At 46.4% G+C, this 22,254-nt stretch overlaps 1 long non-coding RNA gene across 1 annotated transcript in view; it reads right to left on the bottom strand.

Annotated features, from left to right (window-relative positions):
* The window catches only part of LOC145389726 (uncharacterized), a 30,318-nt gene extending 18,803 nt beyond the window's left edge, over positions 1–11,515 (bottom strand). The window contains exon 1 of the long non-coding RNA XR_013895505.1: positions 11,317–11,515. This is a non-coding gene — a long non-coding RNA (uncharacterized LOC145389726). The remainder of the gene's footprint in view (positions 1–11,316) is intronic.
* Between the last annotated feature and the right edge of the window lie 10,739 nt (positions 11,516–22,254).

Here is a 22,254-nt window from a genome sequence, read left to right as displayed (position 1 = left end):
GGTGTGAAATAGGGCCATACATTGTTTTACTGTTGTGCTGTGTGTGAGGGAGGGAGGGAGGCAAGGAGGAAGGAAAGAAGGAGGGAGCGAGGAAGGAAGGAAGGAGTGAGGAAGGAAGGAAGGAGTAAGGAAAGATAGAGCGAGGAAGAAAGGAGGGAAAGAAGGAGAGAGGAGGGAAGAAAGGGAAGAAGGAACGAGGAGGGAGGGAAACAAAGAAAATAAGGAGGGAGGGATGAAGGAAGGAAAACAGGAAGAACAAAGGGAGAGAGGGAGGGAGGGAAGGAAGAAAGGAAGATGAGACATGTAAAGAAAAGAGATAAAAGAGAGAAAGATCAAGGGAAGGGGGAAAGACCAGAGAGAAGATAGGGGAGAAGAGGAGTCAAAATAAGGAGTAGAATGGACAGAATAAAGGATAAGAGAGCAATAAAATCTGAATAAAAAATTGAGGGAAAGGATGTACACGAGAGAGAGAGAGAGAGAGAGAGAGAGAGAGAGAGAGAGAGAGAGAGAGAGAGAGAGAGAGAGAGAGAGAGAGAAAACATCGAGGGACGAAAACAGGAAAGAGGAAGTAATACCAGCTAATAAGAGAGGGCGAGGGAAAATAATGCATCTCCGTGGTGTAGTAAAGTGTTCATTAATTATCCTTTATTGTTATTACTGTAGGTGGTAAAGAAAGAGTAGTAATGACTGGGATTATAACACAGCCCTTGACGCCACCTGGTTTGTTAGTGTTTGTGTGGGTGGATTAAGATTACTATTATTATTATTACTCTAACTATTATTACTATTACTATTATTACTGTTACTGTTGTTGCTATTATTGCTATTATTACTATTACTATTATAATTATTATTAGTAGTGGTAGAATTAATCAAGTTTTCTCTACAGACAAACGATGGAAAGTACAGTATGTGTGTGTGTGTGTGTGTGTGTGTGTGTGTGTGTGTGTGTGTGTGTGTGTGTGTGAGGGGGGGGTGGCATAAAGAAACCCGACAAATAATAAGCGCAATGTGTGTGGTTTATGAATACACTGAGCCTCATGTATGAATCACAGGCAATCTAATCTCTCTTCTCACCCTCCGCTCCAGCACTCCTTTCATTTCATCTCTCATCTCCATTTTGACTCAAGACTTTCATATCCTTAGTCTTTTCTCAGCCTAAACTTTATTGCTCTCGGCCGACACAAGGCAACCTCCTCAGATCCCCGACTCCCTCCAAGCAAGCGTGAAGTTATCTTGGAAGACAAACCCTTTCTGGACAGACTTGTAAGTTAATCACAAGAAATGAATTACTACCTAACCTAGCCCAGTTATCTCTTACTCGCTGCCACTGTTGTATCTATCTATCTATCTATTTATCTATCTATCTACCTGTACTTATCTATTTATTTTTATCCAACCCCCCGCATTTCAAACGCCATGTCTATATGCATCTCTCGAAGTGAAATGGTTTGGATTGGGCTTTCCTTTGACTTTTGCTTTTTGTTTCAGAGAGGGACAGCAATTTTTTTTTCCTTTCAGTCGTTAAGTCCAACATATTTTGGCATAGGAAGCTGTTGCTCTTCGTGTTTCTGTTCACATTTTCTCGTTCCCTCTTTGCTTTCATCTGCTTTAGTCTTTGCCTTCACTCCTCTTACATTATCTTCAGGTTTCTCTCTCTATATATCTCCACCTTCTTCTCCCCTTTCCTCTCTCCTTCTATCCCTCTTACATTCTCTCTAAGTTTCTTTCTTTTGTCTTTTCTCTCTTCTTCTATCTCTTTCTCCTACCTGCCTGCCTCCCCACCTTACCTAATGGTCTCCACCACCTTAAAACAAGCAACAAAGTATACCAGTCTCACTAAGAGAGAGGGGGCGGTGCAGAAAGGATGAGGGGAAAGGGAGTAAGGGAAAGGGAGAAGGGAAAGGGAAGAAGAGGAAAGTTAGAAAGGCAAGAGGAGAAGATGTAGGGGAGAAAGGGGAGGCGAGATGAGGACAAGGAGAACGGGAAGAGGAGAAGAGGAAAGGGAGAAGAATGGGGATGGAGAAAGAGTGAAGGGAAGGTAGAGTGGGAGAAAGTAAGATGAGAGATGAGAGAAAAGGAAAAGGGGAAGGGGAAGGTGGAAAAGAGGACCGAGGAGAAGAGGAAAGAGGGAGGGGAGGGAAAAGAAAACGAGACGCGGAAGGAGTGAAGTAGAGGAAAGCGGGAAGACGATGGGAGACTACTGTAACGCCACCCACAATTCTTTGGCTAATCTCTCCTCGTGTCTCTTCCTCTCCCTGGCTCTCCCTCTCTCTTCCCCTCCCTTACTCCCTCCCAGTCCCTTCTTCCCCTCACTCTCTCTCTCTCTCTCTCTCCCTTCCTCTCCGTGTGATTAATGTTCCCTTCAAAGCTCAAATTTACAGACTGTTGGTGACGTATCTACTCTTCTTCTTCCTTAAGTTAATACAATCTTTCTTCTTCTTCTTCTTCTTCTTCTCTCTCTCTCTCTCTCTCTCTCTCTCTCTCTCTCTCTCTCTCTCTCTCTTGTGATTAATGGTCCCCTGTTCAGAGGCCTAATTTACAGGCTGGAGGTGAGTCTGGTGACAATAGACTCAGCCTCATTAAGATAGGATGCTGGGAGGTGAAGGGGAGGAGTGAGAGAGGAGATGAAAGGGGAGATAAGAGAGAGAGAGAGAGAGAGAGAGAGAGAGAGAGAGAGGGAGAGAAATGTGACAGAAAGACAAAGAACAGAGTGATGGTGGGAAAGAGGTGAAGAGAGTGCTAGAGAAATGAGATAAGAGGCGGACGGGAGGAGATGAGCGAGAAAGCTAACATAGATGATGAAAATGAGTGAGTCTAAAGAGAGACGTGAGATAGCTCTAACTGAGGTGAGAAGGAAGAACAACACAGGGAAATGTAACAGGGAAAGAATTTAGGAACTGATAAAAACCGAAATTATGAGAAGTAGAATTATGACAGTGACAAAAGGAAAATATGTGTATTGTTATATAAAGCAAGTCTGTCTGTCTGTCTGTCTGTCTGTCTGTCTGTCTCTCTCTCTCTCTCTCTCTCTCTCTCTCTCTCTCTCCAATCATCTACAGTCCCACACCTCACTCCTTCATTACACATGATGAACCAGCACACACACACACACACACACACACACACACACACACACACACACACACACACACACAGTGACCGTGTTGTTGTTGTTGTCGTGGAGGGTCAGTATTAAATTCTTGGCTGGTGTTGTGTTCGGGTTTGTGTGTCTCACAGGCGGCCAATATGTTGCACAGGAAGGTAGGGTAGGGCAGGGTAAGGTAAAAGGTAAGGTAAGTAATCTCTCTCTCTCTCTCTCTCTCTCTCTCTCTCTCTCTCTCTCTCCGTTTATTAGTTTATTTATCTCTCCATCTATCTAATTGTTTAATCTGCCATGTATGTCTCACTGTGGATTATACTTTGTGACGTCAGTGCGCCTTACTGCAGTTGACTCTCCTGAACATTTATTATCTCCATCCATCCATCAAGCTGAGCCTCTTGCCTTTATCCCCCACCCCACCACCTGTTTCCCCCCCTCGCTGCCCCCCTCCTTCCCCCCTCTTGTCACCTCCCCCCCTCCGCCTGTCCGTCACCCATCACAAGCCTCTGTCACGTCCACACCTGCCGTCACCGTCACGTCACTGTCACATGAAGCGACACGGAATGGTTAGTGACGGTGTAGTGACAGAAGACAGAGTAGGGTGTAGGGTGGGGGTGGAGGGGCGGGAAAGTGCGAGGGATGAGAGGGAGAAAGAAAGCGGAGAGGGAGTGATGGAAGAGATGATGAGAGGGAGGAGTGGGAGATGGAACGAAAGGGAAGTGAGACGTGGTAGAGGGAAGGGAGGGAGAAGATGGAAGGGAGGGAAAGTGACAGGGATGGGAAAGAGTAGATGGGGAAGAGTGAGAGAGAATAATGAGAGTGAGAGGAGGGAAAGGAAGGGGTGGGAGAAAGAGTGCGAGGGACAGGAGAGAGAGAGAGAGATGGAGAGGAGGCAGGAAGAAGGGAGGGGAGGAAGAGGAAGGGAAGAAAAAGGAGGATCAGAACACGAACACACACACACACACACACACACACACACACACACACACACACACACACACACACACACACACACACACACACACACACACACACACACACACATTAAACCTGGACAAGATACGATGAAGATAAGCTAAGATACAGACAAACAATAAAATGTTACTGAAACGAATAGTGCAAATAGTCCACTCAGTTGCCTTATCTTGTTTCCAACAGCCATCGCCTAGTGGTACGAAAGTCCATGAAACTAACTGACAATACCCTCAGATGCAGGCCATGCTTTCTAAACCTATTCATTGTGATTAAGGATGAACTTCTCTAATCATATCAGTAACTCCAGTAAATGAAATACACTCAGCAACCCTATGTTGCTTGAAGCTGCCTAAGGATAAAGTTATGAAGACGTCTTAGATTAAATCGAGGTGTTGTCCCAGATTTATTTGAAACGAGAACCCAGTGGACTACAGGCTTAAGTTGCCCTCTTCGTGCAGTCCACCATCTTCCTTTCAGGGATTAGGGAAATAATTGAGGGACGTATGTATAACCAGGCAGTGCACCCCCCTGGCTATATCGATGCCACCATGTGAAGGGGTCCCTCTACAGCACCAGGAAGCCGTCTTAAAGTAAATGCTAATGCCATAAGACGCTGACCATACTTCTTGCACCTTCTTCATAGTGATTAAGGATGAAGTAGGCTAATACCACCAGCTCCTATATATCCCCCACTAAAATATAATTATTACCCTTTATTCCCACACTATATTCCCTTAATCTGTGACTTAACTGAGGCATAATGTTGGCGGCAATGGGTACAGGACGCGAGCAGTCTGGGAGTTGGGGTTATCCGGTTGTCTTATTATTCTCCAATACATAATTACCGAGTCCCTGTACCAGCATCCCAGCCGGAGAAGACAGTGCACATACACCTGAATGCCTTTGCGATATTATACCATGTTGTATAGTGTGCTGAAACACTTGAGTACTTTGTGCTTTGTGAAACGTGCGTGGGGGGTGTATGTGTATTCCAACACACACACACACACACCAAAAATAACAATTGCATTAGCCTCCGTCATCCGTCATATTACAAACCAGCCAAGCAGATTATATCGCTTGCCTGACAAATTTGTGTACCGACACCAAATAATGACGGATTTTTTGTCTCTCATCATCACTCACAACCCAGCAATGTGTAAGTCACGTGGCCGGCATAACAAAGCTGAATAATATTACCTCCGCCAAGTTAGGGAAGGCTATGTACTGTATTCTCCCTCGTATGTTTGCTTGCATGTTTGTGGAGAAGATATTTCAAGAAGTTGTGATCGGATTTCAGCTAAATCAGGTGGTCATGTGGGATCGGTGCGTCCCGGTACTCACGTTCACTGCGCGACACCCTGCCCACAACCCACACACCGCGACGCCCAGCCTGCCACACCACTGCCATACCACGCGAACGGATCACAGCAAATGATTTTTTTTACTCACCTCTTCCTAGCTTCCCTCTTCCCCGTCACTCACGTCTTTTGCGCACACCACCGCACCGCAGCAGACCGACCACACGTACCGCAGCTTCACACGACCCGATCACAAAGCCAGAGAAACTTGAACGGGCCCTATCTTCATGGACTGAGCGACCTTGACACCTCTTTCTCAGCGTCTTATTTTGCCTGTAATGCCTTAACATCCACTCGTATGGTACTGAAGCAAGCCAAGTAGATAATGAAACGCTATAAATAACATACAAAAGAATATCAAGGCACAATAAGCACTAAATCGCCAAGGAACGCGTGCAAAAGTCCCCCACCCTTACGAGACCCGTGCGACTGGCCACGATGCCCCAGGTGCTACCCCAGAAAACAACCCCAGATTGCAGGACAGTCTCGGGCTGGGGATATAAACACTTAATAAATCCCTTATGTACACAAACAGCTGACATATGGATATCAAAAATAATTCCTGTATAATTTTCGTTTATTATTAGTGCAGTTATGTTGGTAGTGGAGTTAATTACTGAAGAATACAATTTTCTACCAGGGTAATATTATAGGTCCTTACAATTCCTGGATACCGTGCAGAGGGTCAGGATGGAGGCGTCAATCTTCACTCGTCTCTTTCCACAGGGCTCATCAACCCCGCTTATGTTTTTTTTTTTTTTCGTCCGTTTAGTTATTTTTCATCTGTGATTACCAATATCACTGAAGAATACGCATATAAAAATAGTCTTAAATGGATAAATGTACTAAATGTTAATTAGATGAAAGTAGTGCCTCATACACCTCACTCATGTAGATGTGTTGTAATTTTCGTACATGTAGGTATTTTTCGTGTATGCAAAGGTATTATTTATCACCAGGAAACAAGAGTAAATGTTGTTATCAGTTGAAAAAATAAACTGTAGGATTGTCCATTACATGGGAGTAGAGACTAAGATGCGTTATTGAGTTTCGTCTCCCCTAACCCCTCCCTCCACCCCCTCCCTCTTGTCCCCTTCCCCCTCCCTCCACCCCCTCCCTCTTGTCCCTTTCCCCCTCCCTCCATCCCCTCCCTCTTGTCCCCTTCCCCCTCCTTCCACCCCCTCCCTCTTGTCCCCTTCCCCATCCCAGCCTTCTTGTGTCCCCCCTCCGCCTCCATCTAGTTTCCCCCTCTCCATCCCCCCCCCCACTTCCCCTAATGCTGTGTCCTCATCCCCGTAGTATTGGAGCTGATGATGCAGTGGTTAGCGTATCTAGCTCGCAAATGGAAGAACCCTAGGTTTTTCTCGAACTGACCACACTGCTGAACGCAGCTGTTATCCCCCAAGACCCTGTTCAGCAAGCAGTATAAATGGGGACCTGTACGTAACATTTGACTGTTGTGGGTCTTGCTCTATAGTCTAGAGGAAAACAGTTGGCTGAAATTATTTTGCCCCAGTGGGAATTATGCAGTACAGTTAATTTATATGGTACACACTGCCCCCCTTACCCCAGAATGGATACTCTCTCTCTCTCTCTCTCTCTCTCTCTCTCTCACACACACACACACACACACACACACACACACACACACACACACACACACACACACACACACCCAACATGTCCCTCACCCGCAGTCAGAGCAACATTGACCACACCACCACCCGGCAATTACCTTCCTTCCTCCACCCCTGGCCTCCATTACCCGCACTTGCCTCCACTTACCTGTAGCTCTTTCCTCCGCCCTCACATCTGACTCTTTCTCCTCCACCTGAAATCCATCATCCTTATCCATCTTCATTTCCATTTTTCCTTCTTTACCTCCACCTGCGCCAGGCTCCACTCCCTCTCTAGCCCTTCTTTTCCTCTGTCTCCTTCATTACCTCCACCAGCGAAGTTGGAGGAGGTAATGTCATCATCTATGTTTGTCTGTTTGTCTGTCCACACGATATCCCCAAAAGTTCTCAATGATTTTCAATGAAATTTTGTGGAAGGGTGGGCCATGGGCCATGAAAGAATTGATTAAGTTGATCTGAGCGCTTCCTAGTTACATTTGTCTTCTACACACACACACACACACACACACACACACACACACACACACACACATACCTTCCTCATCTCCAACTCCCCTACCCTCCCTTACCTTCCGCAACCCCTAAATTTTTCCCTTCCCCTTCCTCATCTCCCCTCACACTCCATTTCCCTCCTCCCTCCCCCATCTTCCCTCACTTCTCCCATTTCTGCCCCTCTTTTTCTCTGATCTCCCTTCATCCTCATTTTTCTCCCTCTCGCCCATCCTCTCACCCCTCTCATTTTTTCCTCTCCCCATCCCCTCTCCCCTCAACCTCACATTTTTCTCTCTCCCCTTCCCCCCATCACCCTTCACCCTTCCTATTTTCCTCTCCTTTGCTCCCCATCTCCTCTCATCCCCTCCCATGTGTCCCCCTCATTTCTCCCTCTCCCCTCTCCCCCACTCCCCCTTCCGCACCCCCACTCCCCACCATGTCATTAAGGGTCAAATTACCCCACAACACCAATCATAAACCCGCCTTCCAGTCCCTACCACCATGGCCTAAGTTTTAATAAGACATTTTTCTCATATAGGTGGTTGGTGGGGGTTGGTGTGGGGGCGGGGGGTCATGGAGGTGGTAGTAGTGGTGGTGTGGTAGGGGTGGTAGTGGTGGTAGGGATGGTAGGTGAATATTAGAAGGGAAGTTTTGATGAGTGGATGTGGTGATGGTTGTGGCAGTGGTGATGTGGCTGTGGTGTGATGTGGTAGATAAGTGTGTGGTGGTTGTTGTGTTGATAACGATGGATAGGTGGGTGGTTGTGGTGGTAGTGGGTGGTTGTAGTGGTAGGAGGTGGGTGTGAGGAGGTTAGTTGTGGCGGTGTGATTGTGGTGGTGGTGGTGATGGTAGTGAAATGAAGATATGTGATGAGGAGAGTGAAAAATGAGATGGAGAAAGAGAGAATGGAAGATGAGTGACTGTAAGGAAGATGAGGATGAGGAAAAAGAACGATAATGAAGGATGAAAAATAAAGGTAACTGAAGAGGAAGAAGACGGAGAGAACAATAAGAATGAAAAAGAATGAATAAGGCATGAAGTTAAGCGAAGAGTGTGCTAATGGAAAAGAATGAGATGGAAGCTGAGAGGATGATGAAGAAGAAGCATGAGAGGAAAGAAAAAAATGTAGGGAAGATGAAGGTGTAGAAGAATGAGAGGCGGAGGACGGGAGGGATGAAGAGTGAAGAAGAAGAAGACTGGAAGAGATAGGAGGGTTGGAGATTGAAGAGTAAAGATAAAGTTAAATCAAGATAATTGTGGCGCGATGAGGGCGATTATCATCTGATTTATGATAATCGAACTGAGACGCGGCGCTGTAACACGGGGATTGGACACACACACACACACACACACACACACACACACACACACACACACACACACACACACACACACACGGTGGTGTAATTCTGGAATTTTGCATGAAGGGGAAGGAAATTTGAGCTGGAAGATGGGATTTGTTTTTTTTATGCATTGGACTGTACAGTAAACATAAACTAAGTAGCCCGTTCCCTAGATCCAGTATTCCACCCATGACACACATGACCTGGTAGTTTATTGGGCCTCTATAACCTTTTTACTCTAACTTGGCCTAAAACTGACCCTCTATAGCTTGAATGCCAAGGTGTATAAATAGATTAACACTAGAGTTTGGTGCTAGTCACGAAGAATGCTGTGGAAAAGAGGTAGAGCCATAGTTAGTCTCCTTCGGCTACGGTGCTACGTGAAATGAACCGTAAAGGAACAAATCTTGGCCGGGTTAAGGTAAGGGAATTATGCTAAGCTTCCCGCCACCCTCACTTATGTACAGTACTTGGGATATTTGTTCAGGTTAGGTGTTATGGTGTGAGTAGCTTTTGTTTTTATTTTCTTCTTTTCTAACTTGTTGCTGAAACGATATGAGGAGCAGTGAACACAGTGATTATCAAATTCAATTCCACTCGCTACTCCTTGCAACAGCTGGGATTGAACTCGCGACCGCACAGGTATCAGCCCATCACTCTATCCATTACAAAGCCATCTCTCGTCTCAGCTATTCTCTTATCTTCCATTCACTTTTTTCCCTACTCATTATTTCTCCCTGTGTTTTGCCTCGTCAGTTTTCATCTCTTCCCTTCCCATCTGTGTTATTCTTTTTTCTTCTCTTTTCTCATCGTCCGTCCTCCTTCTCTCCCTGTCCAGTCTTCCTTCCCTCCCTCCCTCCCTCCCCCTCTCCCTTCAGTTCTCTTCCTCCCTCCTCCTCTCTCCTGATATACACACGAGTCTAACGTGGTATAATTGTGACGTATATCCTTCAATTATCTCATCTCTCTTATACCCTCCCTCCCTCCCTCCCTCCCTTCCTCTTCATCCCTGCCTCTCTCCCATCCCTTCCTCCCTTCTTCCTTCTCCCTCCCTTCCATTCCTTCTCCTTTTCCTCCCTGCCTCTCTTTCCCTTCCTTCCGTACCTCAGTTCCTCCTTTAGTTCACTTCCCTCCTCTCTCCCTTCATCCTCCTTCTGTCTCTCTCCCACCTTTCCTCCCTGCTCTCCCTCTTTCCTTCCTTCTTTCAATACTCTCCTATTTTTCTTCATCTCTCCCTTCCTCCCTTCGTTTCCCCACCCCTTTCTCCCTTTTTTTCTCTGTCCCCATCCTTCTCCCTCACCGCCTCTATCCCTCTCCCTTCACGCCATCCTTTCCCTCTCCATCCTTCCCTCTTTCCCTCTCTTCTCCATCCATTCATCTCCTTCATCCTCTCCCACTTCCTCATTCATTTCTCCCCTCATCTACTCCTTCCTTCCTCCTCCATTCCCTCCCTCCCTCCATCCATTTATCCTTCTCCACCTTCCTTCCCCCTTCCCTCCCACCCTTCATCCATCCATCCATCCATCCAACCACCACCCACCCTTCCATCCATCCGTCCATCCTTTCATCGATCCATCCGTACTTCAGCTTATATCTATCTGTTTATCTACCCATCTCTGTATATCTATGCTTTAATCTATCTGTATGTGCACATGTCCATCTACATCCATGCATCTTGCTATCAAAGTTTATAGAAGTAATTATCTCTGTTAAATAAAGGGGAGGGGGAGTTCATCTGACTTTATAATGGCCACAAGTGAGGCTAATTACTCTCTCTCTCTCTCTCTCTCTCTCTCTCTCTCTCTCTCTCTCTCTCTCTCTCTCTCTCTCTCAACTCAACTCCATATCACTGACACTCACTCTTCTACTCAAATCTCACTCTTTCTTCTCTCCCTATGCTCGTTCATTCTTCTTTCACTCTCACGCTGCCCATCTTTATCAGTTAACTCCCTCATTATCCATTACCCCTCTTAGCTTCCTCATTCTTTTTATGAAACGACCCTTGATTATACCAGTCGCCCTCATTATCCATTACCCCTCTTTGGTTCCTCATTCTTTTCATGAAACGACCCTTGGTTACCAGTCGATCCCTTGGTTACCAGTCAGTCCCTTGGTTACCAGTCGATCCCTAGGTTACCAGTCAGTCCCTTGGTTACCAGTCAGTCCCTTGGTTACCAGTCGATCCCTTGGTTACCAGTCAGTCCCTTGGTTACCAGTCGATCCCTTGGTTACCAGTCGATCCCTTGGTTACCAGTCAGTCCCTTGGTTACCAGTCGATCCCTTGGTTACCAGTCAGTCCCTTGGTTACCAGTGTCGATCCCTTGGTTACCAGTCAGTCCCTTGGTTACCAGTCGATCCCTTGGTTACCAGTCAGTCCCTTGGTTACCAGTCAGTCCCTTGGTTACCAGTCGATGGCTGACTGGATGGCTGGGTGGTTGGTTGGTTATACGGATGGGTGGCTGGCTGGCTGGCTGGACAGATGGACGGGTGGCTGGCTGGCTGGGTAGCTTGCTGGCTGGCTGCTATCCCTGTCTTATTCTTGTAGTTTAGTCACACTCTTGTTGGAGCTGCCCAGAATGCAACTGTCCTGCTGCCCTTATCCTCTCTCCTTAGCTTCTTACTGAGTTCTGGCAGTTCCGTCCCTCAGTCTGTGGACAAAAAGCATCATCTTCATCATCATAATCATCATACTGTACTCATGTTATCATAATCACTATCAGCATCAGTGTCCTCCTCCTCCTCCTCATCTTCATCATCATCATCTACCTTGTGTGTGTGTGTGTGTGTGTGTGTGTGTGTGTGTGTGTGTGTGTGTGTGTGTGTGTGTGTGTGTGTGTGTACCCGCTAAGACCCCCTGACAGCTGAGGACAAAAACATGACTAGATAAAGACGTTTACCTCTCCCCCCTCCCCACTCTTCGTTCCCTTCCCTTTCCCTCTCTTCTTCCCCTCCTCACCTTCTCCTCTCTCCTCTCTATCTTTCCCCCATTTTTTTCTTCTCCTCCTCCTCCTCCTCCTTCTATTTATGCTCCCCCACCTCCTTCATCACATCCTTAGTCAAATTATCATAGTCATCCATCTTACCTTTCTACCACTCTCATTTCTTATGTCCTCATCCTCCTTATTAATACTCTCTCTCTCTCTCTCTCTCTCTCTCTCTCTCTCTCTCTCTCTCTCTCTCTCTCTCTCTCTCTCAGCGCAGATGCACTGATTAGAATAACTGCCACAAACTGCCACCCTCCATCTTAACAGTTCACTGGTGTCACTCAGTGTTGGCAGTGTTGGTAGATGGTACGAGCAGTGTTGGCAGGAGGGAAAACACGAAAGAGGATGAGAATTTAGACATCAGTGGGGAAAGAGAGAGATGGACAGACAGGGAGGGAGAGATTAGACAGAGATAGCGAGAGGGGTTGGAGGTGGGATAGGGTCATAGGGCTTGGGTGGTAGTGCGTAGTTGTGTGTGTGTGTGTGTGTTTAGTGCCTCAAGATGATTTTAACTCAGGGAAATACCGCTCCTTCTGAAAGGCCTTACGTTTTGCAATGGTGGAAGTAACAGTGGTAGTAGGTGGGAAAAACACGAAAAGGGGAGAGACAGACATCAGGGAGGAAAGAGACAGACGAGGAGACAGGGAAAGAGATTAAAGAGAGAGATAGTGAGAGGGATGGGGAGGGTTGGAGCATCAGAGAGCAGGATGACACACAACAGCTGATAATGTTCACTCTCTTTATACAAAACTGCTAAATAGGAAAGGAAGGGGGGGAGGTGAGGGTTGAGGGAGGAGTGGAGGGAAAGGAGGAAAGGGAAGGGAAGGGGTGGATGCTGGGAGGGGATAGGAGAGAGGGAAGGGTACAGAGCTTGTGGGAGAGGAGAGGAGAAGGAAGAGAGACGAGAAAAATAGGACGGGATGGAGAGGGAAGAGAATGAAATGTGAAAGAGATTGAGACAGACAAGGTGTGTGTGTGTGTGTGTGTGTGTGTGTGTGTGTGTGTGTGTGTGTGTGTGTGTGTGTGTGTGAGAGAGAGAGAGAGAGAGAGAGAGAGAGAGAGAGAGAGAGGAAATGGCTAAATGGAGGTGCAGGGCAGAGGAAGTAATATAAAAAGTGAAGGGAAAGAGAGAAATGCCCATAAAGTGGAAAATGAGAGAGAGAGATGGAAGGAAGGAAAAAAAGAAAAACAATAAGTGAATATTAGAGAAAATGGAAATGAGATAATTGAAGAGAAGAAATATAGAAAAAATTGAATAGCACCTTATATGGGAAGGAAGAAAAATGAATAAAAAAGAGAAATATAAAAGAAGGAAAAAGAAGAAATCGTGATACAAATGGAACAGTAAAAGATAAGAGACAAAGTAAAGGCGAAGAGAGTACATGAGAAAAGGAGGATGGGGAGGAGAAGTGGAAGGAGGGGAGAGGAGAAGAGAGGAGAGTTGTGTGAAAGGGAGGGGACAAGAGTAAGGGGGAAGGGGGGAAGAGAGAAAGGAGGAGAGGAGAGGAGATACTAGAAAAGTGGGCGAAAGGAGAGGAGAGTGGAGAAGAAGAGTGGAAGGGGGAGGAGGGAAAGGGAAAGGGAAGAAAGCAGGAGAGGAAGAGAATGGGAGGAAGGAAGTAGGGTAAGCCAAAAGACAACTTAGTGTGGTGGAACGTATGATGTGTGGGGCAGACTGGGAGCCGGAGGAAGGGAAGGAGGGGGAGAGGAGAGGAAAGAACAAAGAAGAGGAGAGAAGAAAAGGAGAGGAGAGGAGGCAAGAGGAGAGAAGAGAAATGATAAGAATGAAAAGGAGAACAGGAGACGAGGGGAAAGGAGAGCAGGGCAGAGAGAGAAGAGATGGAAGAGTAGAGCAAGTATTAAGGTACTGGATAAGTGTGGGTGCTTTAGGGCCTTAATATATATTTAAGTCCCTAAAGTATACGTAGAGATGGACAGGGCCGCTGCTAGGAATGTTTCCCTATTTAAAACGAGGAGGCAGAGAGGAGAGGCAGAGGATGGCAGGTTAAGGAGGGGAAGGGGCGTCAGATAACTACGAGAGGGAGGGACAGGGGGTACTGGGGAGATAGGGGAGGGGCAGGGGGTACTGGGGAGATGGGGAAGGGACAGGGGGTACTGGGGAGATAGGGGAGGGGAGGGTAACGATGAGGAGAAGAGAGACTGAAAGACAGGAGGAAGGAGTGAAAATAGAGGACTAAAAGAATCCATTTAGGATATGCTCCTAAGGGAAGGGATGGGGTGAGGGTTGGAAGGATGGGAAAGGAAGGGAAGGTAGAGGTGAAGGCGAGGGGTGATATTAAGGGCAGTGATGGAAAGGGAGGGGGTTAGGATGAGGATTAGAGAAGGTAGGGGATGAAGGTAAGGGATGGGAAAAGACGAGAGTTAGGGAAGGGAAGGGAAGGAGTGGGACGAGTTTGGCAAGGGATGAAAACAGGGAAGGGAGGGGCGGGAAAGGGGTGAGGGCAAGACTCTGGCACTGGCACTCTGTGTAGCCGTCACGGTGCCAGTCAGAGTTGGCACTGGGTGAAAGGACTAGGGTGGGATGAATAGGTGGGTATGGGAAGGAGGGATAGAGTGGGGCTGGATAGGAGTGAATGGGATGAATGGAAGAGGGAGACTGGCAGGACAAAGAGAAAGGGGAAAGGAGGGAAGTGTGGGAGGGGTGGAATGAGGGGAGGAGGGGAGAGGGGTGGACAGGAGGTGAGGGAATGGATGGACTCAGGAAAGGGTGCACTGGGAGGTTGGGGGGAAGGACAGAAGGGGAGGGAAAATGATGGTGAGAGGGAAGGAGGAAAGAAGGACTAAAGAAGATATGTTGGCTGGATGGGATTGGAGAGGAGGCGAAGGGAAAGGGAGTGATGATGGGAGGGGAAGGGAGAGGTGAGGATGGGAGGAGCAGGAAAAGGGGGAGGGAGGGGCGAGGACTGCACAGGGTAGAATGGGACTGGGAGACATGAGGAGAAGCAGAGAATGATTCAGGAATGGAGAATAACACTGAATAATGGAGGACAATGTTCTCTCTCTCTCTCTCTCTCTCTCTCTCTCTCTCTCTCTCTCTCAAGAATACTTTACCTCTTTCTCTCTCTCTTTTTTTTTTTTTTTGTTCGTTCGGCCCCTTGCTAATTTCGTCTTGAGATTTCCTGTACGCCATACTGTTCCTGTCACCCCGTCACCCCTGCCACCCCTCCCTTACCCTGTCACCCCTACCTTCGTTGCTCTTATTCCCCTACCTTCCCCTACTCACTCCCATACTTCTCTCACCCCTATCCTACCTCTTTCACCCTTACCCTATCTCTCTCACCCCTTTTGTACCTCTCTCACCCTTGCTCTACCTCTCTCACCCTTATCTCTGCCTTCCTTACCCCTAATTCTGTCACCCCACCTCTTCTTTTACCTCTGTCTGTACTTCCTTTACCTCTATCGCTCTTACTTCAAACTCCTACCTCTTTTCTCCCTCACTAGTCCACTGTCATCCATACCTCTTTCTTCCTAACCTCCCCTCCCTCCTCCCCACTCACTCTCCACTCCTGCTGATAAACTACCTACAGGAAAAGTGAGAAAAGCATCATAAAGAACAATCAGAGTGTGAAGGCAAAACTTTACTGACAAGAATATCCAGAGATCTAGAGATGAAAGCTGGGTGAATCGTGGGAAGAGACAGAACAGACAGCGACGCAGAAAGTCACGGGTAAGTGGCAGAGAATTTGAGAGAGAAATAAGAGAAAGAAACGACTCTGGCAATGGCTGTGTAAAGAGGGAGGGAAGAGAGAGAAGGAAAAGGGAGGAAGTAGAGGTGAAGGGGGTGCGTGGCAGGTAATGAATGTGACATCAAAGAGCAAGACAACACCTGGGTAACGAAGAAAATATCATGACAACCACATTCCACTTAGTAAACCAACACAGAAACGAAGTTGATAATCAGAGCATTGTTTTCTTTAGTAGTCCACATACTACTTATATACTTAGTTACAGACCTGTACGTACATAGACAGACAGATGGATATAGTGATAGAAACCGACTTGCTCACAAAAACTACGCCTTCTGTGTGGCTGGCAAAAGTGATGCAGCGATGACACACTCGTAATGGCTGGGTCGATCACACCAAAGTTCACTAATATCCAGCAGTCCATCACACGTCACAATGAGGCTGTGATGCTGCAATGGCGGGAGGAGACTAGACAGACAGGCTTGATGTTGCACTGAAGTTTAATATAATCTGAAGCTTGATATGACACCGACAAGCACACACAACTCGACTGATGGCCAACGACACACGATATTAAACACAGGACGGAGATGACTGACAGACGACGAGCAGAAAGACTGATAGGGAAAGCATGCCACGTGATCACGAGAACTTACATTAGGTTTATACTCCACATATTCGTTCCGCGTTAGTTGAAATATAATGCTAGAGTTATCCCTATCTTGAGAGGGTTAAAGAGAAATGAAAAGAACTTACAGGAGAAAATGTAATGGTGGTGAGAGTGTGAGCCACTTATGAGCTGGTGACAGGCCGACATTAACTCAGGGTTGTGTTAAGAAGAATGTCAACACTCTCTCTCTCTCTCTCTCTCTCTCACACACACACACACACACACACACACGCACACAATAACTCAAGATAGCACCGAGGCGTAACATAAATACACTCAAGAGACAATGTGCAGACTGTACCAGGTAGTGACGTAAACGAGAGAGAGATTAAGATGGATGTGACTCATTTAATATTTCACTGGCATAGCTTTTACATGTTTTTATAACCATATGCAAATAATGTGGACAGTTAGAGTACACACACACACACACACACACACACACACACACACACACACACACACACACACCTCTCCTCCTTTCCTTCCCCTCTCTCCCTCTTCCCTATCCTGTCTCTATCCTCCATCTCCCTCCTTCCACAGCACAACCCTGATATCGCCAACCTGTCCAGTAAATCCGGCTTATAGACAGGAGAATATCTTCATCAAGCAGGGTATAGGAGCCTGGCAGAGCTGGTGTTGATTTAAGAATATTACTGAATAAATTAGAGAAGGGAACGCGCTCTCTCTCTCTCTCTCTCTGCATCTGTCTATCTATGTATGTATCTATCTACTTATCTATCTATTTACCTGCCTACCCACCCTCCTACCTACCTACCTACCTACCTATATCTATCTGTCTATGTATCTGTCTATCTATCTATCCGACTATACATCTACTTGACTACCTACCTATCTATCCGTCAATGTATCTACCTCAATATCTATCAGTCATTCACTCTCATACACCCTCCTGCACTTCAAGCACCCCCCGCATATCACCCTAACCCACCTTCATCAAATTTTCGGAAAAGAAGCAGAAAAATACCAGGCTGAAAATACGGCCATAAAAAACACTGGCCCATATTATCGTGGTGTCAATGGAGTGATATGGAGGGAGGCAGGCAGGGACTTTCATTCATCTGACACTGTTTTTCATACATGTTTTTCACTGCCTTTCACTTATCTGAGGCTCCATACTCGGCGGCTTCACTTTCTATGATTTTTTTCTACTTGCAGGATGAGTCAAAAGTTTGGAAACATGTCGACACTCATATCAAGGGAGGTGGTGGTGGTGGTGGTGGTGGTGGTGGTGGTGGTGATGATGATGATGATGATGGCGATGATGATCTCTTCCCTCGCTCATTCTCCTTTCCTTCCTCTTATCCTTCTTTCTCCATGCTCCTAGTCTCCCTGCTTCCATCTTTCCCTTTACTGTATTTCCCTCCTTCCTTCCTTCCTTCCTTCCGTCCGTTCTCTCCCTTCATCCTTCCTCTTTACCTTTCTTCCTACTCTTCTCCAGCCTTAGTTTTTCTTCTTTCCTGTCAGCCTTTGCCTTCCTTAATCCTCTCAAAGTCTACACATCTCTTATTGCCTGCTTCTTCCACTCCCTCCTATCTGTTCATTTCCTCCGTCTCTCCAGATGTTTTCTTCCTCCCTTCATCCATCTTTCTCTGCTTTTCTTTCTTCCTAGTTTCGTCCCTTTTCTCTAGCTCTACTTTTGTTTCCTCTCTCCTCTCTTCATCCTTTTTCTCTACATTTCCATCCCGCCTTCTTCCTACCGTCATCTCTCCCTTCTGTTTTTCCACACTCCTATCTTACTTTCCTTCCTCCCTACTTCTCTATTTTTCTCCCTTCCTACCTCCTCTTCCCCTATCTCTTTTCTCTACGTTCCTCCCTTCCTACCTCCTCTCCTCCTACCTCTTCTCTACTTTCCTCCGTCCCTCCACTACTTCATTAGACTCTCCACCCTTCCCTCCAAGAATGTTCAATAACAAGAATTTTTCCTGCCTGTTTCTTCCACCCTTGTGATATTAAGCTCAGACCTTCCCTTCTCTTCCTTCCTTCCTACCTTCCTACCTCCTCTCCCTCCCCTTCCTTACTTCCTTCCTTCTTTCATTCATCCAGTCACCCATATGTATTTCCTTCCTTCCTTCTTTTCTTCCTTCCTCATCCCTCTTGTTCCTTTCCGTTTTCTTATACACAGCTCGAATCTTCCCTTCCTTACTCCATTCCTTCCTCCTTCCTTCCTTCCTACGCGTCTCTCTCTCTCTCTCTCTCTCTCTCTCTCTCTCTCTCTCTCTCTCTCTCTCTCTCTCTCTCTCTCTCTCACGGTGCACAGCCCAAATTACAAACAACTGCATAAATTTACACGCCATCATTTGCATATTATAGTCAGTGTGGGGAGAGAGAGAGAGAGAGAGAGAGAGAGAGAGAGAGAGAGAGAGAGAGAAAACCAGACAGGTAGATGAAGAAAAAAGATAGCTAACTGAGGAAAGGGGCCAAGAGAAGAAAAACACTTTATTCTACCATGACAGGAGAAAGGCAGAAAAAGTAGAACAAGTGCTGGGTGGCGCCACACTGCGCTCTATGTTGAGTGTTGTAATGAAGATGGATGGTGGGAGCTGACACAGGAGGCTTAGTTGGCCTTTACACCATTTTATTACGCGTACTGGAGACCTCTGTTATGTACTCCAGTAACTGGCGCTGACGAGAAGCCTACATGCAGTTGTGATGTGTACCTGGGTGGTTCAGCCTTTTTTTTTTTTTTTTTTGCTAGGAAGAAAAAACCAAAGGCCACGAGCCCGCAATAACTATTCCTTCCTCTCTCTCTCTCTCTCTCTCTCTCTCTCTCTCTCTCTCTCTCACCTGGCACCGGCACACACACAGCAACACTCAGCCATTAAACACATGACATCAAGTGACAGCAGACCATTAGCTGATGACACTAGGTATTAGTTGTGCTGTGGTGTGGTATGGTGTGGTGTGGTGTGGGGTGGTGTGGTATGGTGTGGTGTGGTTTGGGGTGGTATGGTGTGGTGTGGTGTGGGGTGGTATGGTGTGGTGTGGGGTGGTGTGGGGTGGTATGGTGTGGTGTAGTGTGGGGTGGCGTGGGGTAGGGTGTTGTGGGGTGGTATGGTGGTGTGGTGTGGGGTGGTATGGTGGGGTGGGATTTGGTTGGTAGTGGTTGAGGTTAGGGGTAGTGCTGTGAAGGTGATGGTGACATTTTGGTAAGGGCGATGGAAGAGGTGTGGTGGTGGTGATGGTGGTGATGGAAGTGGTGTGGTGGTCGTGGTGGTGGTGATGGCAGTGCTGTGGTGGTGTTGGTGGTGTTAGTGGTTGAATGGTAATGGTGGGATCGAACTTAAGTCCAGATGAACAGAAGACAAAAGAGCATTTACACACGTCCCTCACCTCACTGTCACCTGACTTACACACTTAGTGACTGACAACACACGTATGTCATCCCAACCCGTGTGTGTGTGTGTGAGAGAGAGAGAGAGAGAGAGAGAGAGAGAGAGAGAGAGAGAGAGAGAGAGGATTATATCAGCAATCAATGCCTTTCCTCTCACCGCCTCAGATACTTACTGCTTTCTGGATATTCTTTATAAAATCGGCAGAATTGTTTCACAGACAATTTCCCTCTTCTCTAAATATTTCTCATTCTGCTGAGACATTTTCTAATAATTTTTCCCTTTATCTTTTTTTAGCCGGAGGGTTTGGAGGGTGGGGCGAGAGCCTTTTGAGATACTATCCTATACTTTCATACTTCTCTGGATTATTTTTTTTTTCCGTCCCCAATCTTAGTCGACTCTAAGGAAGGCATTTTATGGTGAGGGAATTCCAGACTTTCTATTAATTTCGCTGGGATCATTAATTTATTTCATTATACCTCCCCCTCCTCTCTCTCTCTCTCTCTCTCTCTCTCTCTCTCCACGTCTCTGGCCTTCCTTCCGTCTAAAACACATCTCCTGCTTCTTCTCTACTTCCCTGTTTCCTCCGCCACAAAATCTCTTCCTCCGCTTCGTCTTCGTCACTCACTCTCTTATACCAACCATCTTTTATTTTCAGGCTGGTCTGTTGTTATTCGAATTTCCTTCTCCTCTTTCTCCTTCTCCATTTTTACTCTCTTGTCCGTTTCGTCTTTTATTATATTCTTTTTTTTTTCTAACCCTTATGCTCTTACTTCTTTTTAAATTTACGTCTCATGTCTCTTTCCTTTTATCGTTTCCGCTTCTCGTATCTCCTCCCATCCCTCTTCTTATTTCATCTCTCTCTCTCTCTCTCTCTCTCTCTCTCTCTCTCTCTCTCTCTCTTCTCATCCTTCTCCTCTTTGCACCCTGTCTCCCTTACTCTCTTCCTTTCACCCTCACTCTCTATATTTCTTACTTTTGTCATTCTTCCCATCTTGTCCTCCCTTCCTCCCTCGCAAATTCACTCACTCATCCTCTCATTTCCTTTCATTCCCTCCTTGCCTTCCATCTTTTCCGTTCCTCCCTCTCACTCTTTTTTCTTGCCTCCGATTTTCCCATTTGTCCCTTCTTTCCTCCTCTCCATTTTCCGTCTTGCAGTCTTTGATCCTTCTCTCCATTATCCCTCTCTCAGTCTCTCCTCCTCCCCTTATTTCCTTTCCTCCCTGCCAGTAGTAGCGGCGTCTCCCCTTTCAACTCCATGCAATCACCCTCCATTTTTCAACTATTCAGAGGGTTGATGGAGGGAGGGGCTGTCAGGGAGAGATGAAGGAGAAAGAAGTGGAGAGAGAAATGGAGGGGGGGAGAGGGAAAGGATGGAGATGGAGAGAAAACATGGCTAACAGGAAAACGAGAAAGTTGGTGAAAGACGTAGGGAAAAAGAAAGATTAAGAGGAAGAAGAGGAGAATGAAACAGGGAAACACAGAGAGGATGAACAGAAAAGGAAAGAGGGAGGAAGATGAAATGGCAAGAGAAAAGGAAGATGAAGAGGAGGACGACGACGAGGAAGAGGATGAGAAGGAGTGGAAGGGGGAGAACACTATGAAACAAGCCTGTGTAGGAAGAAAGGTAGAAATGAAGCTATAGTTATTTCTTACAGACACTTAGCAACTACTCGTATACCACAGTCATCGAATTCCTTCTATAATTATCTTAGTATAATTATAAAACTAACTGATAATTAAAAACCAGTCTAAGTCGTATCAGTCTCCTTTTTTTATTCACCATCTATTGCCAGCATCGTCACGAATCATATCTTCTTTACCTAATAATTATCTCCCACCCTTCTGATTACTCATTTATCCTACATTGGCTTCTTTAGGGGGTCTTTGTGCTTCTCTCTGTTTTAATATGTGTTTATCACGTCTGCCACTTCACTACTCACTTCTCTCTCACGCTCCGGAACTCTCTCTCTCTCTCTCTCTCTCTCTGTGCCTCGCTTCCGTTCCCTCCTCTACATATGCATTTCTCAACACTCAAAAAATTCTTAGCAAAATCTTTCCTACGCTTCTTTTACGAGGAGGAGGAGGAAGAGGGGGAGAGAGGAGGAGGAGGAGGAGGAGGAGGGAATGGAAAAATAAGTGATCGGAAAGAAGAAAGGCAAGAACAGTGAGGCAGGAGGGAGACTGGAAAGAAGAGAGGGAAGGATGATAGAATAACTGAGGAGTGTGTGTGTGTGTGTGTGTGTGTGTGTGTGTGTGTGTGTGTGTGTGTGTGTGTGTGTGTGTGAGAGAGAGAGAGAGAGAGAGAGATGGACTCACTAAAAAGGAATGTAAAAATAAGTTGGGAACGTGAAGAAATGAGAGGCTGGGAAAGGGTAAGATAAGGGAAGAAACCAAACAAGGATCACACACACACACACACACACACACACACACACACACACACACACACACACACACACACACACACGATCCTTTATTATATTCTCTAAAAAACTTTTTGTTGGCTACTTTTCCCCTGATTCACAATTTCTCTCTCTCTCTCTCTCTCTCTCTCTCTCTCTCTCTCTCTCTCTCTCTCTCTCTCTCTCTCTCTCTCTCTCTCTCTCTCTCTCTCTCTCTCTCTCTC

The sequence above is a fragment of the Coenobita brevimanus genome, unplaced genomic scaffold, assembly GCF_032717465.1.
Source record: "Coenobita brevimanus isolate Jiangsu-jjx unplaced genomic scaffold, ASM3271746v2 jjx.HiC_scaffold_1984, whole genome shotgun sequence".
Lineage (NCBI taxonomy): Eukaryota > Metazoa > Arthropoda > Malacostraca > Decapoda > Coenobitidae > Coenobita > Coenobita brevimanus.
This window is presented reverse-complemented; position numbering and strand designations above follow the sequence as displayed.